The sequence below is a fragment of the Acinonyx jubatus genome, chromosome A1 (assembly GCF_027475565.1).
Source record: "Acinonyx jubatus isolate Ajub_Pintada_27869175 chromosome A1, VMU_Ajub_asm_v1.0, whole genome shotgun sequence".
Lineage (NCBI taxonomy): Eukaryota > Metazoa > Chordata > Mammalia > Carnivora > Felidae > Acinonyx > Acinonyx jubatus.
Genome location: NC_069380.1, coordinates 32,212,727 through 32,229,526, shown reverse-complemented (window position 1 = coordinate 32,229,526; position 16,800 = coordinate 32,212,727). Strand labels below are relative to the sequence as shown.

The following is a 16,800-nucleotide window of genomic DNA, read 5'->3' as shown; positions in this document are numbered from 1 at the left end:
AAAGGAAGGCAAGTGAAGAGATATTCTGAGAAAGTGAAGAGGCAAGTGAAGAGATATTCTGAGAAAGGTGAAAGAGATCTATTCTCAATATTGACCCATTTTTCCTTTCTCTATCTTCCCGGATATCAGTCTACTCCTATATTCAAAATCCTGGTGCCTATGATTCAATTTCCTCTATAACCTCTGTGCCTGCCCTTGCTAGTCAACATGTAGCCAGGATGGCAGGGGTCAGCAAAAGGAGCTTGAGGGTTTATCAGGGAGAGACCTGTTGGGGATTAGTGATTAATGAGCTACAGAGTGACTATTCTTGCTAAATTTAAGAATATATTTTATCATAGAAATAAATTCATTCTGGTTGCTTACGTTTGAAGGTATACAACACATTACTATGGCTCCAGTTTATTACTGAGGTGAAATAATAACTTTGGTAGGCAAAATAATAAAAATGTCAGCCTCGTATATAACATTGCTAATTTGAGATCATGTGTTCCATGCATTGTTGAAACTTTCACACAATTCAATTTTTTTAGAACCCCACCTATTCTCAATTGAGGATGGTCTGCATATATTAAAATCATAATTTCTAAAAATCCCATCTTGCATAACAGGCTAAGTGCACAAAATCCATAGCCATCAAGTTCTGTAGAAGAAATAAAAGAAATAGTTCTATTATTTAATTTTTTAGATGATTTAAAAATATTATGAATTTGAATCAAAATATATACATAGATAAGTAAACCAAAAAGAATACATGGATTATATTTAATGTTTTATTTGCCGCCACAAATTGGAAATGGAAAAATTATGTAATAGTAATTTATTATAGTAACTAAACATTGAAATTCAGAGGCAAATAAAATTATGCATTTTTAGTGCCAACATAGAAACTAGATGAGCAACTGTTTACATTTAAATAATTTTATTCATTTGAAGTAATCATAATTTGATTCAAATATTATTTGCATTTTTATTTCTCACAAAATATTCATATTTTTAAAACCATCTTTTGGCTAGATATACTATAAAGTTTTGCCATACATAATATAATTTAAGTCATAGATTTGAAAGAGAGAGAATCTGCTTTGATTATTTTACCATTTTTTAACATGACAAAGTTAAATATATTAAGAGGGACTATTATGAAGTGTCTAGACAAACACTAATATTTCTTAAATGGAACCCGAAATAAGGAAAATTCTTTGTGAAGATTTTTGGACTTGAAGATATAACTGTCAAAATTAGAAATTCAGAATGATGCTACCATGTCAAGGCCCATATGAACCAACTGGCTAATATTTTACAGAAGGCTTCTTAAAATTTTTTTTAATGTTTATCTATTTTTGACAGAGAGAGAGAGAGACAGAGGATGAGCAGGGGAGGGGCAGAGAGAGAGGGAGACACAGAATCTGAAACGGGCTCCAGGCTCTGACAGAGCCTGATGCGGGGCTCAAACTCGCAGACCATGAGATCATGATCTGAGCCAAAGTTGGACGCTCAACCGACTGAGCCACCCAGGCACCACTTACAGAGGGCTTTCTTGACAGTTGTTGGTATCAGGATCTGAATCATTTAACCAACACACCTGGTGATTGCTGAGAGCAATCCTCAGGGCCTGATAGAGAGCCATGCTTGGCTACAGTAGTAGAGTAGCCCATTCCTTTCAAAGAGTATTTTCTCCAGTTAACGTCTTTTCTTCTTTGTCCTCTTTTCTTATTTGGGCCAAGTCCTCTCTTTGGTTGCTAGTGTGGGTGGCTACCCGATCCATGTGCTTGTCACATGCCTAGTCCAAGCCAGGCTTCCTAAGCAGTAAATTCCAACTGCAACAAATTGTGAACTTGTGACAGATCAATACAGGACTGTTTAAAGTGTTGATGTGCCCTATTGAGATACTCACAATGTTCTTCACCATTTCCATCATGATAATTTCAGACACCCAGAAGCAAGTAAGTCTTAAAAACAGTACCTTCTCTTTCCCACAATTTCCTTTATGTGGTTCAGTCTCTGATAGTTTTTCATCACAGCAATTTTAAAGGAGTTCTAGGATAACTTTATTTTTTTTTCCTGCAATTTCAAAGCATCCCAGTTGTTCCAAGTAGAAGTAGCTCCATGCTGTATCCAGCTGGAGCACTGCATAGTTATTCAGTTCTCTGCAACACTCAGAAAATGTGTCAGTGTCCAACAGACACAGCAAGACTACTCCATATTATTTTCTTTTCAGGAAAGCTCTGCCCTACTGATGATATCCCATAGGTAAAATAAGGGCTTTTCTTTCTGATGGAGGAATTCTGCTTGCTCTGCCTGTCTGGTTAGTTGCATGTTGTTTCTGGATTTACCACCTATTCAACCCTCTCTGATAATCTTCATAGTCTATAAATCCTCCAAATTCTTCTTATTCTTTTATTTTGGCTTTATTTTCCTCTTCTTCTCCAAACTGAAGTTTATCTCACATCCTCTTCAGACTGCTTTAGTTAGATCACTATAGTTTTTACATTGTGTTACTACTCGTTCTTTAAGTGTTTCTCCTAATTGAAGTTCTTTCTCATTTATGACAATTTTGATATAGTTTTATTGAAAGCCAAAGGTTTCAGCTCTGTTAGACTTCAGTTCTCTGCTTTTAATATACAACCAGTCCTCCAACAAGTGGTTTTTTTTTTGTTTTGTTTTTTTACCTTTTCTTAGTCTTGGAGGTGAAAATACTCAACTGTGGCAATTCCTATTGTCTTATAATTTTCATTTCCTGTTTCATGCTCAATTGCTTTTTAACATACTTCTTCTATTATCTTTCCTGCTTTATTTTGGCAACCTACTAGCTTGTCAGAGTCCTTAGCAAGGTCCTTCAATGCCAAACCAACTTCTTCATTTTCAACTGTATACAAAGATCCCCAAAGTTGCACTCTGTCTTCCCTTAAAAACTAGGTCAGGTTTGCTTGAATTCCGTGCCACCCTGCACCATCAGGGCTTCTGCAGCAACCCACCAAGTACCTGGATGCAGAGGCAGCCGTGGTTTGTTTTCATTACACATGAGGACCCCCGTGTTCAATGTACTTTGATTATATGCCAGTGCCTATAACAGATGTTCCATTCACTTTTGCTTTTGTGTCTCATTACCTTAAAAAAATAAAATACAGTGATTTTACCTATTTGGAGAATGAGATTTCTGAAAGTTAGGAAGTTAACTGTGAAAGCTGTAAATCCAGGATTAAAGATGTTCACATACGATTTTCTAATTTCCACCAATAAGATTCTTGACTATGTTTACATTGTGGTGATTTTTCATATTTGAGGACATATGTTTGCTTTTATATGGGCAATACAAAACCAGCAGAAAGAAAAACAAAAGTTGTCCTTTAACTTCTATGTACTTGGGATTCAACCATTCCTTACTAAGTATACTGTCCTATCTGTTAAGCTTCTCTCAAAGTAGTGGGGCATAATTAAATTACCATGGTAGCAGGGAGCAAGGATATATGAACAATATGAAATATGTCCAGCAGGGAAATATGGGTACAAAGTACAGTGACCCAACTGCAAATGTTTTCTCTCAAAGTAGAGCCTTGTAGGTGAGGTTTGGTAGAGGAAGCTGTTAACTTTAGTATCTATTGTCTTTACCACTTGATTGTAATAGCTCCTTGTTAGTAGGGGTTCCATCTTGTTTGCTATTGTATCAGCAGATCTCTGAGTGTTAAGCTGAGCACTAAATGTTATTTCTCAAATGAGTGAACACTCAATAAGATGGATTGATAATTGACTTGTCAATATCAACAAGATCCAATCTAGGAGCCTAAATATGAGAACAAGCTCTGGTCAATGAAAGAGAGACAGTATGCTTATCATACTGGTAAAAGTTTCAGGTTAGGTCTCCAAATATAAGGGGTAATAACAGGAACTTGGCAAGGAATAAGGACAAAGCACGCGTTTAATCCTAGAAACTCTGTGCCAAAATGTGGATAAGACAGATTGATAAGGTAAAATGTAAATTTGTAATAACAGTGAATAAAAGGTTTTTCTCTAGATTCACTAAAAAATGAGTCACATTAACTAAGGTGTCTCCAAGGTATAGAAGCTTAGAAACTCTGAATAGGCCAAAATATCCCTGTTGGATGGAGGTCTGGGCAATCTGAGACATTTGGAAACATATTCTGCTCCTTTCTGTACAGGTTCAGAAACTGGTGCAAGAATGATTTGCATGCAGGAAATCTAACTTTCATGTATTGACAATGAACTACTTTATAATTCCATTTATTCAGGGTGACTCTGAATCCAAATCTGGATATAAACATGTTGACTTGACATAATTATCAATGGCATAACTTTGTTTTCCAAAGTGTCTCAGTTTGAATGATAAATTAATTTGGACTTTATTGAAACTTTATTTTACTCATGTTTATTTTACTTATAAGACTTTGTCTGTCATATCTCCCATAAAAGAATTCAAATTTCTGGACAATGGCCATGCATTTCCCATGTAAACACAATATGTTATAGTTGATCGCACTGAACTCTCTCCTAAAATCCTGACTCTACTCCTAATGTGAGGTTGGGCAAATTATTTTAACTTTAACTTTAGTTTTATTGTCTATAAAGTAGAAATAATTATAGTACCTGGTATACAGTTTGAAAATTAAATAATATACAGTTTGACATATATGTAGAAGGCTAAGCATTGTGCTTGGAACATATACTACTTAGTAACTTCAACAGTTTAGTTATTATAATACAAATTAATATAATACACTATAACAGATGTTATGAGTTCACAATAAAAGTTATAACTTCCAGGGAAAGGGGACAGGATTGAGTTAAAAGGGGAAAGGATTGAGTTAATTAAAATTTATGGATAAAGGAAACATTTATGTCAATGCAGTGGAGGACAATCTCATGAAAATGAAAGAAACATGAATAAAATCACAAAAGAAAATGTATGTTTAATGCAGAAACTGATAGGTGATTCATTTGATAAAATTTCAGAATAAGTAAAAATGAATGAAGGGCAATAAATTGTAATAAATCATATGAGGAGTATTTACTTGGTTTTCCAGCTCTAAATAGGTCCTGCCTGAATTTGAATCTTTTTTTTTTCACTAACTAGATGTATATCTTGAGTAGATAAACTAGACTTTGTACGTATTATTTTTTTCATCTAGAATATGTTTCAGCAGAACATGTTTCACCTAGAATATATTTCATCTAGAATATGAAATAGTCATTAGAATATGTTGACTAATAGCTTCTATTTCATAAGGTTTTTTTGAGAGTTAAATAATTCTCATATATAACACATACATAGTACAAATATACACATACACATATATATGTAATATTGCTTAAAATAGCTATTGACATGTAGAAAGTGTTCATTAAATGCTAGATACTTCAATATCAAAACTGTTAATAATATAATCAAAAGATATCGTCAAGAAATTGATGGGATGGGTTCATTGGACCTGATGTCTTTAAGCTTTAAAGGAAAGCATGCCATTACCTTAGGAGACATGAGAGGATGTGGATTCAGGCTAAAAAGATGAAATTTACGGAATAGATGGTATTAAATTTAAAGTGCTGCTGGGGCATTCAGTTACTGTTGTTCAGGTGACAAGAGTTTTATGGCTAATGGCCTTCAGAAACGATCAGATATCGAACTACGGAGTATGCTTTAATGAAGGCTGGGATGCATGGAGACTCACAATAGAAAGCACAGTCATGGATAAAACAACTTGCCCAAAGCCACTGTGCCAATAGGTGGTAAATTGGGGACTCAGGGGTTAGTTTGAGAAGTGCGGAAATTTCTTTGAAACTCCATTACCTATAGAATGGTGGGATAGAGTTAGAGAATTCCTTTCTCCCCCCATCAAGAAAAGTCCCTTAATTTTTACAGAAGCTCTTAAAAAAAAATTAATGTTTATTTGTTTTTTGAGAGAGACAGAGCACGAGCCAGGGAGCAGGGAGAGGAAGAGGAGGGGGGACACACAGAATCTGAAGCAGGCCCCAGGCTCTGAACTGTCAGCACAGAGCCCGACTCTGGGCTCCAACTCATGAATTGTGAGATCACAGCCAGAGCCAAAGTCTGCCTGAGCCACTTATATGCCCCTTTACAGAAGTTCTTAATTTGGTTTTGAGCATGGACACTGGATTCAGCTACAATTTATCTGTTAACACAACCAGAAAGATTTGATTCTGTGGGCCTTATACCACCTTAAAATTATTTTCAAAGATGCTAGATTTTTCTTTAATTGACTGTATTATCAATTTCTCTGAATGGATTCTTTTTTTTCCCAAAAGTTTATTGTATTTCTCCCTTTTTCACTCCTTACCAAAGACAAGAAATATTTATTCTAAATGAAGTTACTGAGAGGAAATTATGCAGAATTTAGCAGCTTTCTCTTGGTTTTATGGGGTTCTTACGTCCTTATCCAACTAGAAGTCACAGTTATCTAGTTCTGCTTGTGACTGAGTGGTTTCATTACTGAGCTGAATAGTGTGCCCTCCAAAATTCATGTCCACCAGAACCTGTGAATGTGACGTTATTTGTAAATGTGATCTGAGCAGATGTAAGCAAGCTAAATGAAGTCATACTACATTCAGATGGGCTCTAAATCCAATGACTGTGTCCTCATAGGGAGACGGAGATTTGGAGAGACACAGAGATATGGAAGTAAGAGGATTATGTGAAGATGAAGACAACAATTGGAGTGATGCGGCTATAGTTGAGGAACACCAAGGATTGCTGGCCATCACCATTCACTAGGAAGAGGCAAGAAAGAATTCTTCCCTACAGCCTTCACAGAGGAATGGTCCTGCAGACATCTTGATTTCAGATTACTAGCAACTAGTACTCTACAAGAAGAGATTTCTGCTGTTTTAACCAGCTTGTGGTAATTTGTTATGGAAACCTTATGAAACTAATCCTGGAGTGAAATATTGGGAAATTGATGTAGTCCTATGCCGAGTTCTCCAAATAGCTATAACAGGGATGCATACATATGCTTTTGTCTTCTTTTCAAATATACACTTGGGTAGGAGGATGAGGAAGGGGGGAGCAGGTGTGTAATTTGTTCTTTCATTAAAATATCAACATAATGTTTCCTCACTAGGGAGGCCAAATTTAGGAAAATAAACTATATCAGCAATTATAAATAAGCTCTGGAAAATTTGCTGAAAAGACCTTTCTAAGACTGAACAAAGAAAATTGTCAAATACTTTGGAACTATATCCTCCTAGAATTGCTTTGGTTTCTGGTTTCGAGGCTACTGTTTCAGAGTAGTAATGCCATTTATAAATATATAATGTCACTTCCCCTTAGCCTATGAGTCCCATATTTGGAGGGGCCATATGTATTATGCAGGCTGTTTTATCCCTTATCTCTTGAACAGTGTCAGACACATGAATACTATTCAATAAATACCTATTTATGTTAATGTTTTTGGGACACTAAGACAATGTTTTTTTTTTCAATATATCATTGGAAAACCCAAACATATGTAGCCATGACAATGGCAACATATCTAACAGGAGAAAGAAATAGAAAATTAGGGGAAAATAATACAAATGGCCAGTAATCTACATATGTAAAAGATTTTGCTTCAAAACATTCAAAAGAATAAGCTAATAAGTTTCTATTTTCTCCCTTTGATTGTAAAAATAGGAAAAGTAATGATACCTAAGAATAGACAGAGCCTGGAGAAAAAGTACTGGCCCAAGTGGTAAAAAGAAGGCCACTACATACACTACATGCTCAAATAAAATTAAAAATAAAACAAAAAAACACAAAGCAAAACACAGCTCTACCATGGCTGTTTCCAGATGGTCGCATTTTATTTTATTTGTTTGTAATGCTAATCTGTTCATCCTAAATATGATTTCATAAATATGTATATGTAGTTTTATCTTAAAACTACAAAAATAAATATGTAATTTTATCTTAAAACAACTAACGGTCCATAATACCTAATGACAATCAATTTAAACATAATAATGTTGAGTCCTAAGCAGTGCCTTACACATAGCCATTGTTTTATAAATAGTAACTGCCATTACTGCCATTGTTGTTATTGGAAAAATGATCACGGGACAGTGTGTGCTATGAGACAACACAGGACTAAAGATGAGATTTGGGGAATAAGAATGTTTACAATCTCAGACAAAAATTACATGTGTGAGAATTTACATATACCCATTAATGAGACTAAGAAAATTTTTCATTGTCTTATGTATTTTATAATTAAACATATAATGACTAAGGGTTGGATATTCTGTGAGTAAAGTGTGATCTATAAGGAAGAAGTAAATCAACAATCTTCAGAAGGGAAGGATCTGATAAAATGATCCAAATGACTTAGTAGATGAAGTCAAGTTTAGATTATTCTAACTAATGGGATGTAGCTTTAATTAAATGCCTTGAAAGTCAAGTAGCCTCTTTTAAACTAGAATGTTATCGATTTAAGTACTACTTAAATCCAATAAAGATACAGTTGGATGTTCAGGTATCTTGGTTTTACTTTGGAAAATTCTAATGTAAGGGAAAATATATATCTGGCTTAAGACCAAACTGTTAAATCTTTTAAAACCTAGAGTTAATTTTAAATTGAATAAAAATATTTGTTTTTTAAATAATCAGGTATATAAGTTATGGGGTTGTAAAGTTGGTATCAGTATGCAGAGCCAAAATTAAAAAAAGGTTCGGTAAACGACTAATGTTTGGTAAAAAGAGTTTGGTAATCACTCTTCAATTTCACTAACAACCTTTTTACCATAAACTCAATTCAATAGGCATTCATTGAGAAACTTCTACTTATATGTTTTCAGTAGTTTAGTAGGTTCTGAAAGTACAGTGTTGAGGTTAACGAAACAGTATTTTAGATCTTATGACATAAGACTAAATTAAAGTAATATCTCACTCAATCCCCCTTGAAATAATTTTTATTAAAAGTTTACAACTGATTTAATAATACATAAATAATAGAAATTTGAGGTTCCTGTTTTATTCAGAATACACTTATTAAGAATTTCTTTTTTGATTTTCCAATATTATTTAGAGGATAACATGAATATTAAATTATTCCCCCACTACTACTGCCTGCCATGTTCTCATTTTCATAAATCTATTTATCTTTGTATCATGAGCGTATTTACAACAGTTTTCCCATGTCTATGTAATGATAGCATAATGGGAGGAGTTGGGGTAGAAATTTCTTTTCACCTCCCTATTTATGTACAGATCAATAAACTTGGATTCAGAGGACCATCACCATGGTAATATTAAGAAGATTAACAGTAAGAGTATATATGTAAGTATTTGCAATTAAACTATCTATTCTAACATTGTGGAAATTGAGGTCATCAGTATAAGTACCAATATTCTCTACACAATTACACTGAAAAGTGAACAAAGAGGAAATTATTTTCCTCTTGTTTTCAAAAGAGAAAACGTGTACCTCCTGAAATAAATTATTTTCCATTCAAAAGAAGGGCCCTCTAAAACTACTTCAAAATGTGTGCTTTTCTTGGGACAAGTCTAAAGTAGACATTGGGGACACAAATGCAATTTGAAACATTTCATTTCTACATTACTTCTATAGTCTCTGTTATTACAGCTTCTCTCATAGTTAAAGAAGAAATGGAGCACTGAACTTTGTGTCAACAGAAGGGAATAGAAAAACCACCCTCAAACTCAATACTGTTTAGTCCAATTTATGAAGTGATTTAAGGCAGGTAATTCAGATACTGGAAAAACTGTCTTTCACTTAAGTACCAAAAAAATCTAATTTAATGCAGTTGATATCTTCATTTCAGCCAGGAAAGCTGTTTCATCTTCATTTTAGCCTAGATTGCTACTATATGAAGTGACAGTGGCTTTACACGCTCTGGTTGTATATTTATTTTTCAAAAAGAGCTGAGGCGCCATCATTTTTCAATTTCATTTGCCATTTCATTGCTTATTCTAGGAAGGCTCAAAATGTGAAATGGACATGGTGATCTAATTATTTTAAATTAACTCAACTTCACGAAGAGGAAATGATGATTAGTTAAATAATTAGCACATGTCTAAACATTGAGACTGTTAACATGTCTCCCATTCTGATATTTTAAATAAATTGAAAATATTTATTAAAACCCATTCTATGAACGCCTTCAAGTAATTGCTACTAAGATTTGAATGCCAAGTCTTTTTAATAGGGTTTTTTTCTCTCTTCTCCTCTGTAACTGGGTATTTCTGTTTCTACCTACCTACCTACCATCATTATCTATATCTCTCATTTGAAAAGATCAATTATTGCTAAAATACTGAAACACACAACTAATGAATGGTACTATAAAAATTTAAATATAATATAGGTAAGCATTTTCTTTCAACAAATATTAGAATCAAAAATGAAACTTCATCTTAGCAAAGAAGTCAGATAATTCAAGTGAAAGGACACAGGAGAATGAGAAATGGACTTTGAAAATACAAGGTGTAGCTGTAAAACAATGATGTGACTATACTTATTACCTGCCTTCTATCAATTTTAGTACATGCACAGCTTGTTCATAAATTATTTACTCGTATCTTTTCTGGCATGAAATGCTAACTTTGTAATATATCTTGCATCTATTCCTTTTTTCCAGATGTGGTCCAGGCCCTCAGTGTCTTGTAGTCATACTAGACTTATCTCAAATTGTTTTCTTGTCAAACAATTCATCTATCCAGAATTAACTGATTACTCTTCTCTGGAATAATTACATTTTTTCCTCAAAATCATTACATCCATATCCCACCACCACCTCAAAGTTACTAAAGTGTAAACTACATTGCTTAGAATTAAAGTAATTTTTATCATCAAATCAATCTAGTACTGCTTTAATTTATCAAGAGTCTGCTGTCTTTATTTTCAGATATTACTTTTGAGGGGTCATCTTTCAAATCTAGAAATGTAGATGTATATGAAGTAAATAAAGTCAAAACACTATACCTTCTAAAGAAATGACTCAGAAATTTAAGATAATACATGTATGTAACTAGGCACTGACTATCAAAACAAACAAATGACAACAACAGAACTCTACAATCCAGGTATTCTGCTAGAACTCCCTGGTGTTCACTTCCTCTTATAGGATGTTTACTCTCCTATATTACCATTACTATGTTCATTTCACCTATCGCTTTTTTTTTTTTACTTTACTTCTGGACATGTGATTCTTATTGAATTAGACAATCTTTGTCAATACCATTACCTGGCAGTATCAGAAAAACTCCACATTTACTTTCCTTGATGCCTGTCCTATCCAGTTTTAACAAAAGGTGTCCACAACTCCCAAGTGATGAAATCCATCAGTGTGGTGATATGACTGTTAAAAACGTACACTATACAGGGGCACCTGGGTGGCTCAATCGGTTAAGCCTCCAACTTCAGCTCAGGTCATGATCTCATGGTTCAAGGGTTTCAGCCCCCCGTCGGGCTCTGTCCTGACAGCTCAGAGCCTGCAGCCTGCTTCAGATGATGTGTCTCCCTCTCTCTCTGCCCCTCCCCCAACTCTCAAAAATAAGTAAACGTTAAAAAAATATGCTATACATATCAAATATCAAAAGAAAATACATAATATTCCAACAAGTCTGAAGAGTGAGATAAAATACATATTTAAAGAGATTTGTGGGCATGAAAAGTACAGCATAGGGAATATAGTCAATAATTGTGTAATACACTTGTCTTGGTGAATATTTCTTAACATATATAACTGTTGAATCACTATGCTATACCTGGAAATGATATATGTCAGCTATGTTTCAATTATTTTTTTTTAATTTTTAAAAGAGGATATTAGGACACAGAGACAAAGACCATGTAAGGACAGGGGTAGAAGGCGGCCATCCACAAGCCAAGGAGAGGGGCCTCAGAAGAAACCAACTCCACTGACATCTCAATCTCAGACTTCTAGCCTCCAGAACTTCAAGAAAATAAAATTTCTTTCTTCTTTCTTTCTTTCTTTCTTTCTTTCTTTCTTTCTTTCTTTCTTTCTTTCTTTCTTTCTTTCTCTCTCTCTCTCTCTTTCTCTCTCTCTCTATTGCTCTTTCTTTTTTACAGGGTTAGATTGGCCTCACACTGAAAGAAAATGGAAATGAAGAATTTGAAAGCATTTGACGTCAGCCTGTTAACAGGGCCTAATGCATTATATGGTGAGTATGACATGATCAGGCAGGCCCTACTTGTGCAGACAGCACCACCAAAATACTCTCTCAGATAGAGATTTTATAGAATCCAGTTTTGACAACTGTGGCATGAAGTGAACATAATTTCAAACTCAAATATAAATCAAAGTAAAAATAAGTATTATTTATTGGTAAGAGTGAGCTAGATTCGCTCAAACCCCTTCTGTCAATATCTGAATTGGTCCTGGGCTCAAGATTCATAGTAAAACATCAAAGTTTCAGTGAAAAAAAATATATGTGCAATGACTTAAATTCTCTGAAATATTCACATCCATAAATACTCAGGGGTTTTCTAGTCTCTCCACAGCTCCACCCATAATGTTTACATGGGCCTACCTTTCCTACCTACTTTGAACAAGATGGTAATTTTTTTAAAATGTGATTCTGATTATGAATTTAACTAATCTGGATTTTTCTTTCTTTACAATGCAAAGATATTAGATGTGAGCTTTGTCGTACTCTGAGAGGGGGTTGTTATATGCCATGAAAATCTCTAACATCCTTAAATCTAAAGATCATCCCTAAAGTGGGAATGATAGTATCTACCAAATATATCTGCTGTGAGGATTAAATGTCAATTGTTTGTAACATAATAACTGCTCATAATATGAATTCTTTTATTTTCTTGCTTCTATCTCATACTTTGGTTATGTGACTGTTACCATGGATAGCATTTATTAGCAACTTCTCAAATTAATTAAATTCTAGAAACTATAAAGTAAGATGTTAAGTTCTCATCTTTAAAGGCGAATATCCTCCTTGCCTACTTTTGTTTGTTTGTTTGTGGGTTTTTTCTTTTTTTTTTTTTTGCATAAAGTGATTATTTTTTAAGCTTACATTGTTTTTCCATTAAAACTCATGAAATGCACCAAAGAATTGGCTTTTCATCTGCTTGAAAGTCAATTTCTTAATAAGTAAATATGGTTGAGGAGGGGTAAGAGTACCAAACTTCAGGTTTATTGTAAAAGCTACAAAGTACAGAGAATAGTGCTTTACCTGGTGTATGTTAAGGAAACCATAGAAACATTATTAAAATCATGAATGACTGTAGCATTTAAAAAGCCTAAATACATATTCTGAGAATATTAAAAGCCCACCAAAAACATATTTGGTTTTCCAAGGACATTTTGCATAAGAAATTCTTACTATATTAAAATATTTGTTCATCAAATACAAAAAAGGAATTAGGAGTTTACAAGTAATACTTGTGTGGATAATGGAGACAGAGTTGTCATTTATAGTACAGGGCTGATTTATAACCTCAGATGCTCTGTAAAAATGGTTGCTTCTGCATATTTTAAGAAATTAAAACATTAACATTTGACACTTAAATACATCAACCTTCTCAAAGTTTACCTTACACTAAAATAAAAACATATAAATCATACCTGTAATTGTTTTGAGTATTCATTACTTAAAAACCTCAAGAATACTGACCTTTTAAGAAAATCAAGTAAAAAAGCTAGGTTTACCTACCTAAGAGTTAAGATTAAGTTTAAAATAAAAAATAAACCTGATGAAATATTCTTAAATGGCTCTGATTCTCCAAAATGAATATAAGAAATTTGAATGAAGAGTATATGAGCTTTTTGTGTGTTCCTGATCTGATACCAAAAGATCTCTGGTTAGTATCCATCCGTTTTAACTTATAGTTAGATGATGGGTTGCACCATAATCTGGTCAATACTTAGTTCCCCTGCGGTCTTTTGTGATCCCTTGTTACTATTAGTATTTACAATTTAAAAATAAAGAAATTAGATTCCAATAAAGTAAGTAATTTTTCCTTGATCATCCTAAAGGTAAACAGCAAAACTTGAGTTCAAACCAACATGTTTGAATTCAGAGTTGGTGCTTTTCCTACAACGTATTATAGAATTATTGATGCCATCCTGGCATATTTAGTGTAGAATAACAGAAAAATAAGTACTTTGAGCTGCAACTTAATACAAAATATGCATTAATTCTTAAAATAAAAGGAGTGGTTGCCTAAAAATATTATGCCTAGAATGATTTTGCTTCTTTAAGCAAGTGAAGCAAGAAAACATTGATTTGATTTCAGCCTTTAAAAAACAGATTCCTTTCTTACTATATGCTTGTTTTTCAAATTTTTATTTAAATTATATTTAAGTTATCTATAGTGTAATATAGGTTTCCGGAATAGAATTTAGTGATTCATCACTCACATATAATACCCACTGCTCATCATAACATCTTAGTATACACTTTGGTTTCCTAATTAATATGTAGATAGATAAAGATTAGATGTTATAATGTGCTTTTGATAAGAAATATACTACCAGCTTCAAGAAAACTCAAAAGCTAGTATACAAAATAATTATGTACTTATTCAACTCTTTTCCACTTATATTTTCAAATGAGAAGTCTTTATATTTAGACATTTGAGAGAGTGTACTCTTTCAAGATCACTATAAAACTGCTGACTTGGGGTGCCTGGGTGGTTCAGTTGGTTAAGCATCTAAATTTTTTAAAGAGTATTTATTTTGGGGGAGGGAGAAGGGGCAGAGGAAGAGACAATACCAAGCAGGCTCCTTGCTGAGCTTGGAGCCTAACATGGGGCTTGATCTCAAGACTGTTGGATCATGACCTGAGCCAAAATCAAGAGTCAGATGCTTAAGTGACTGAGCCACCCAGGAGACCCAAGCATCCGACTCTTGATTTCGACTCAGGTCATGATCCTGTGGTCCTTGATATCTAGCCCTGCATAGGGGCTCTGCACTGACAGCGGGGAGCGTGCTTGGGATTCTCTCTCTCCCTCTTTCTCTCTGCCTTTTTTCCACCGTACTCACTCTCTCTTTCTCTCAAAATAAATAAATAAACTTAAATAAATAAATTAAATTAAAAAATAAAACTGCTGACTCATTTGTGTGATACAAATATGTCACAATCAGAAATACAATTATGAGATCAAAGATCAAATTTTGAGAACTCTTATTAAACCAGTGAGCCTGATGTATTATTGGGATATCCAAAGTACATTTTGTGGGCCCTTCATGAAATTTATTCATCCCTCTGAATTTGAATGAAAATAATATGAGTTCTTGGGCTCCTGGGTGGCTCAGTTGGTTAAGCAGCTGACTTCGGCCCAGGTCATGATCTCACAGCTTGTGAGTTGGAGCCCTGCGTTGGCTCTGTGTTGACAGCTCAGAGCCTGGAGCCTGCTTCATGTTCTATGTCTCCCTCTTTCTCTGCCCCGCCCCAACTCATGCTGTCTCTCTCTGTCTCTCAAAAATAAATAAACATTAAAAAATTTTAAAAAAAGAGAAAATAATATGAGTCCCTACATCATACCTTAGAAACACTTCAGAGATGTTCAAAATTTTCCTGAGGTGTCGATGACGGCTTCAGGCTCAAAATGCTTTTTGCCAACTGCTTCTCAAACTTTTAAATTAAAGCTTTGGCGCTATCCTGATAGTGTTCAAGATCAAAAATGAGGCACAGTAGAAAATGATAGAAAGTCACTTTCAGAATACTTTCACCTTGACTTATAATTTTATTATTATAAATTTAAGTCACTACTTAACTAGATGTGTATAAAAAAGTAAATTACAATGTGCTCCAAGGATTGGAGGATTGATTTCAAAAGTAGAATCCCGGGTTTACAACCCAAATAATTTTAAGAAGATTGTTGGGTCTAGCAATGCACAAAGATAAAAGCTCACTTCTTGTGGTAAAGTACAACATTAACATAGTCTTCACTCACTGTCATTGCTTTTTGTTCGAAAGTATCTTCAATGATACAATGATGCTAAAACTCTAACCTCTCTTATACACAACACACACAGACACACAAAACACACTAATGCAATTTCTCTCTTTTAGGAAAATCAAATTTAAATGTGCAAAGTAGTTCTAAATTCATCTTGCAAAAAAATCCATCTTCATATACATGTAAGAAGGATCACCTTGAAAGATTGTGAGGCTAATATTTTCTCATTTTGATTTCTAATAGTGCTTATTTTTCCTCAAAGTTTTCTGCCGTGCTACTTGTGCTTACTGACTAGACATGCATCAGGCACAAACACCATTTTTTTCTTTTTTTTTGCTTACTATGTACAAACTCTATATTTAGTTTTGGCAATAGACAAATGACACGTGGCATCAGTAATTGTTGTGTTTCTTGACATGGGGAAATTTTTAAAAAGGTTAATTCTGTAGGGGCACCTGGGTGGCTCAGTCGGGTGAGCACCCGACTTTGGCACAGGTCATGATTTCGCTGCCCATGAGGTCAAGCCCTGCGTCGGGCTCTGTGTTGACAGCTCAGAGCCTAGAGCCTGCTTCTGATTCTGTGTCTCCCTCTCTCTGCCCCTCCCCTGCTCATGCTCTGTCTCTCAAAATAAATATATGTTAAAAAAAAACACTTTTTTAAAAAAGTTAATTCTGTAAAAGTAGTCAGCTTCTGTTAATCAAAAGGATGCTTCTCAGTTCTCTGTATCTCTTGTTTTCAAAACCTGAGAAGCACAGTACTGAAAAAATACATTAGACTTTGTGGTGTCTAAAGTGATTGTCTATTTACCGACTGTTTTTCTCAGTCAAAAACTCAGAGGATCCAATAGTGTAACTAATTGTTCAGAGGACTGGGCAGACGTTTGAACAAA

The 16,800-nt window shown here is 34.2% G+C and overlaps 1 pseudogene; it reads right to left on the bottom strand.

The window, feature by feature from the left end:
* Positions 1 to 1,355: 1,355 nt before the first annotated feature.
* The window catches only part of LOC106985941 (NEDD8 ultimate buster 1-like), an 80,134-nt pseudogene continuing 64,689 nt past the window's right edge, over positions 1,356 to 16,800 (bottom strand).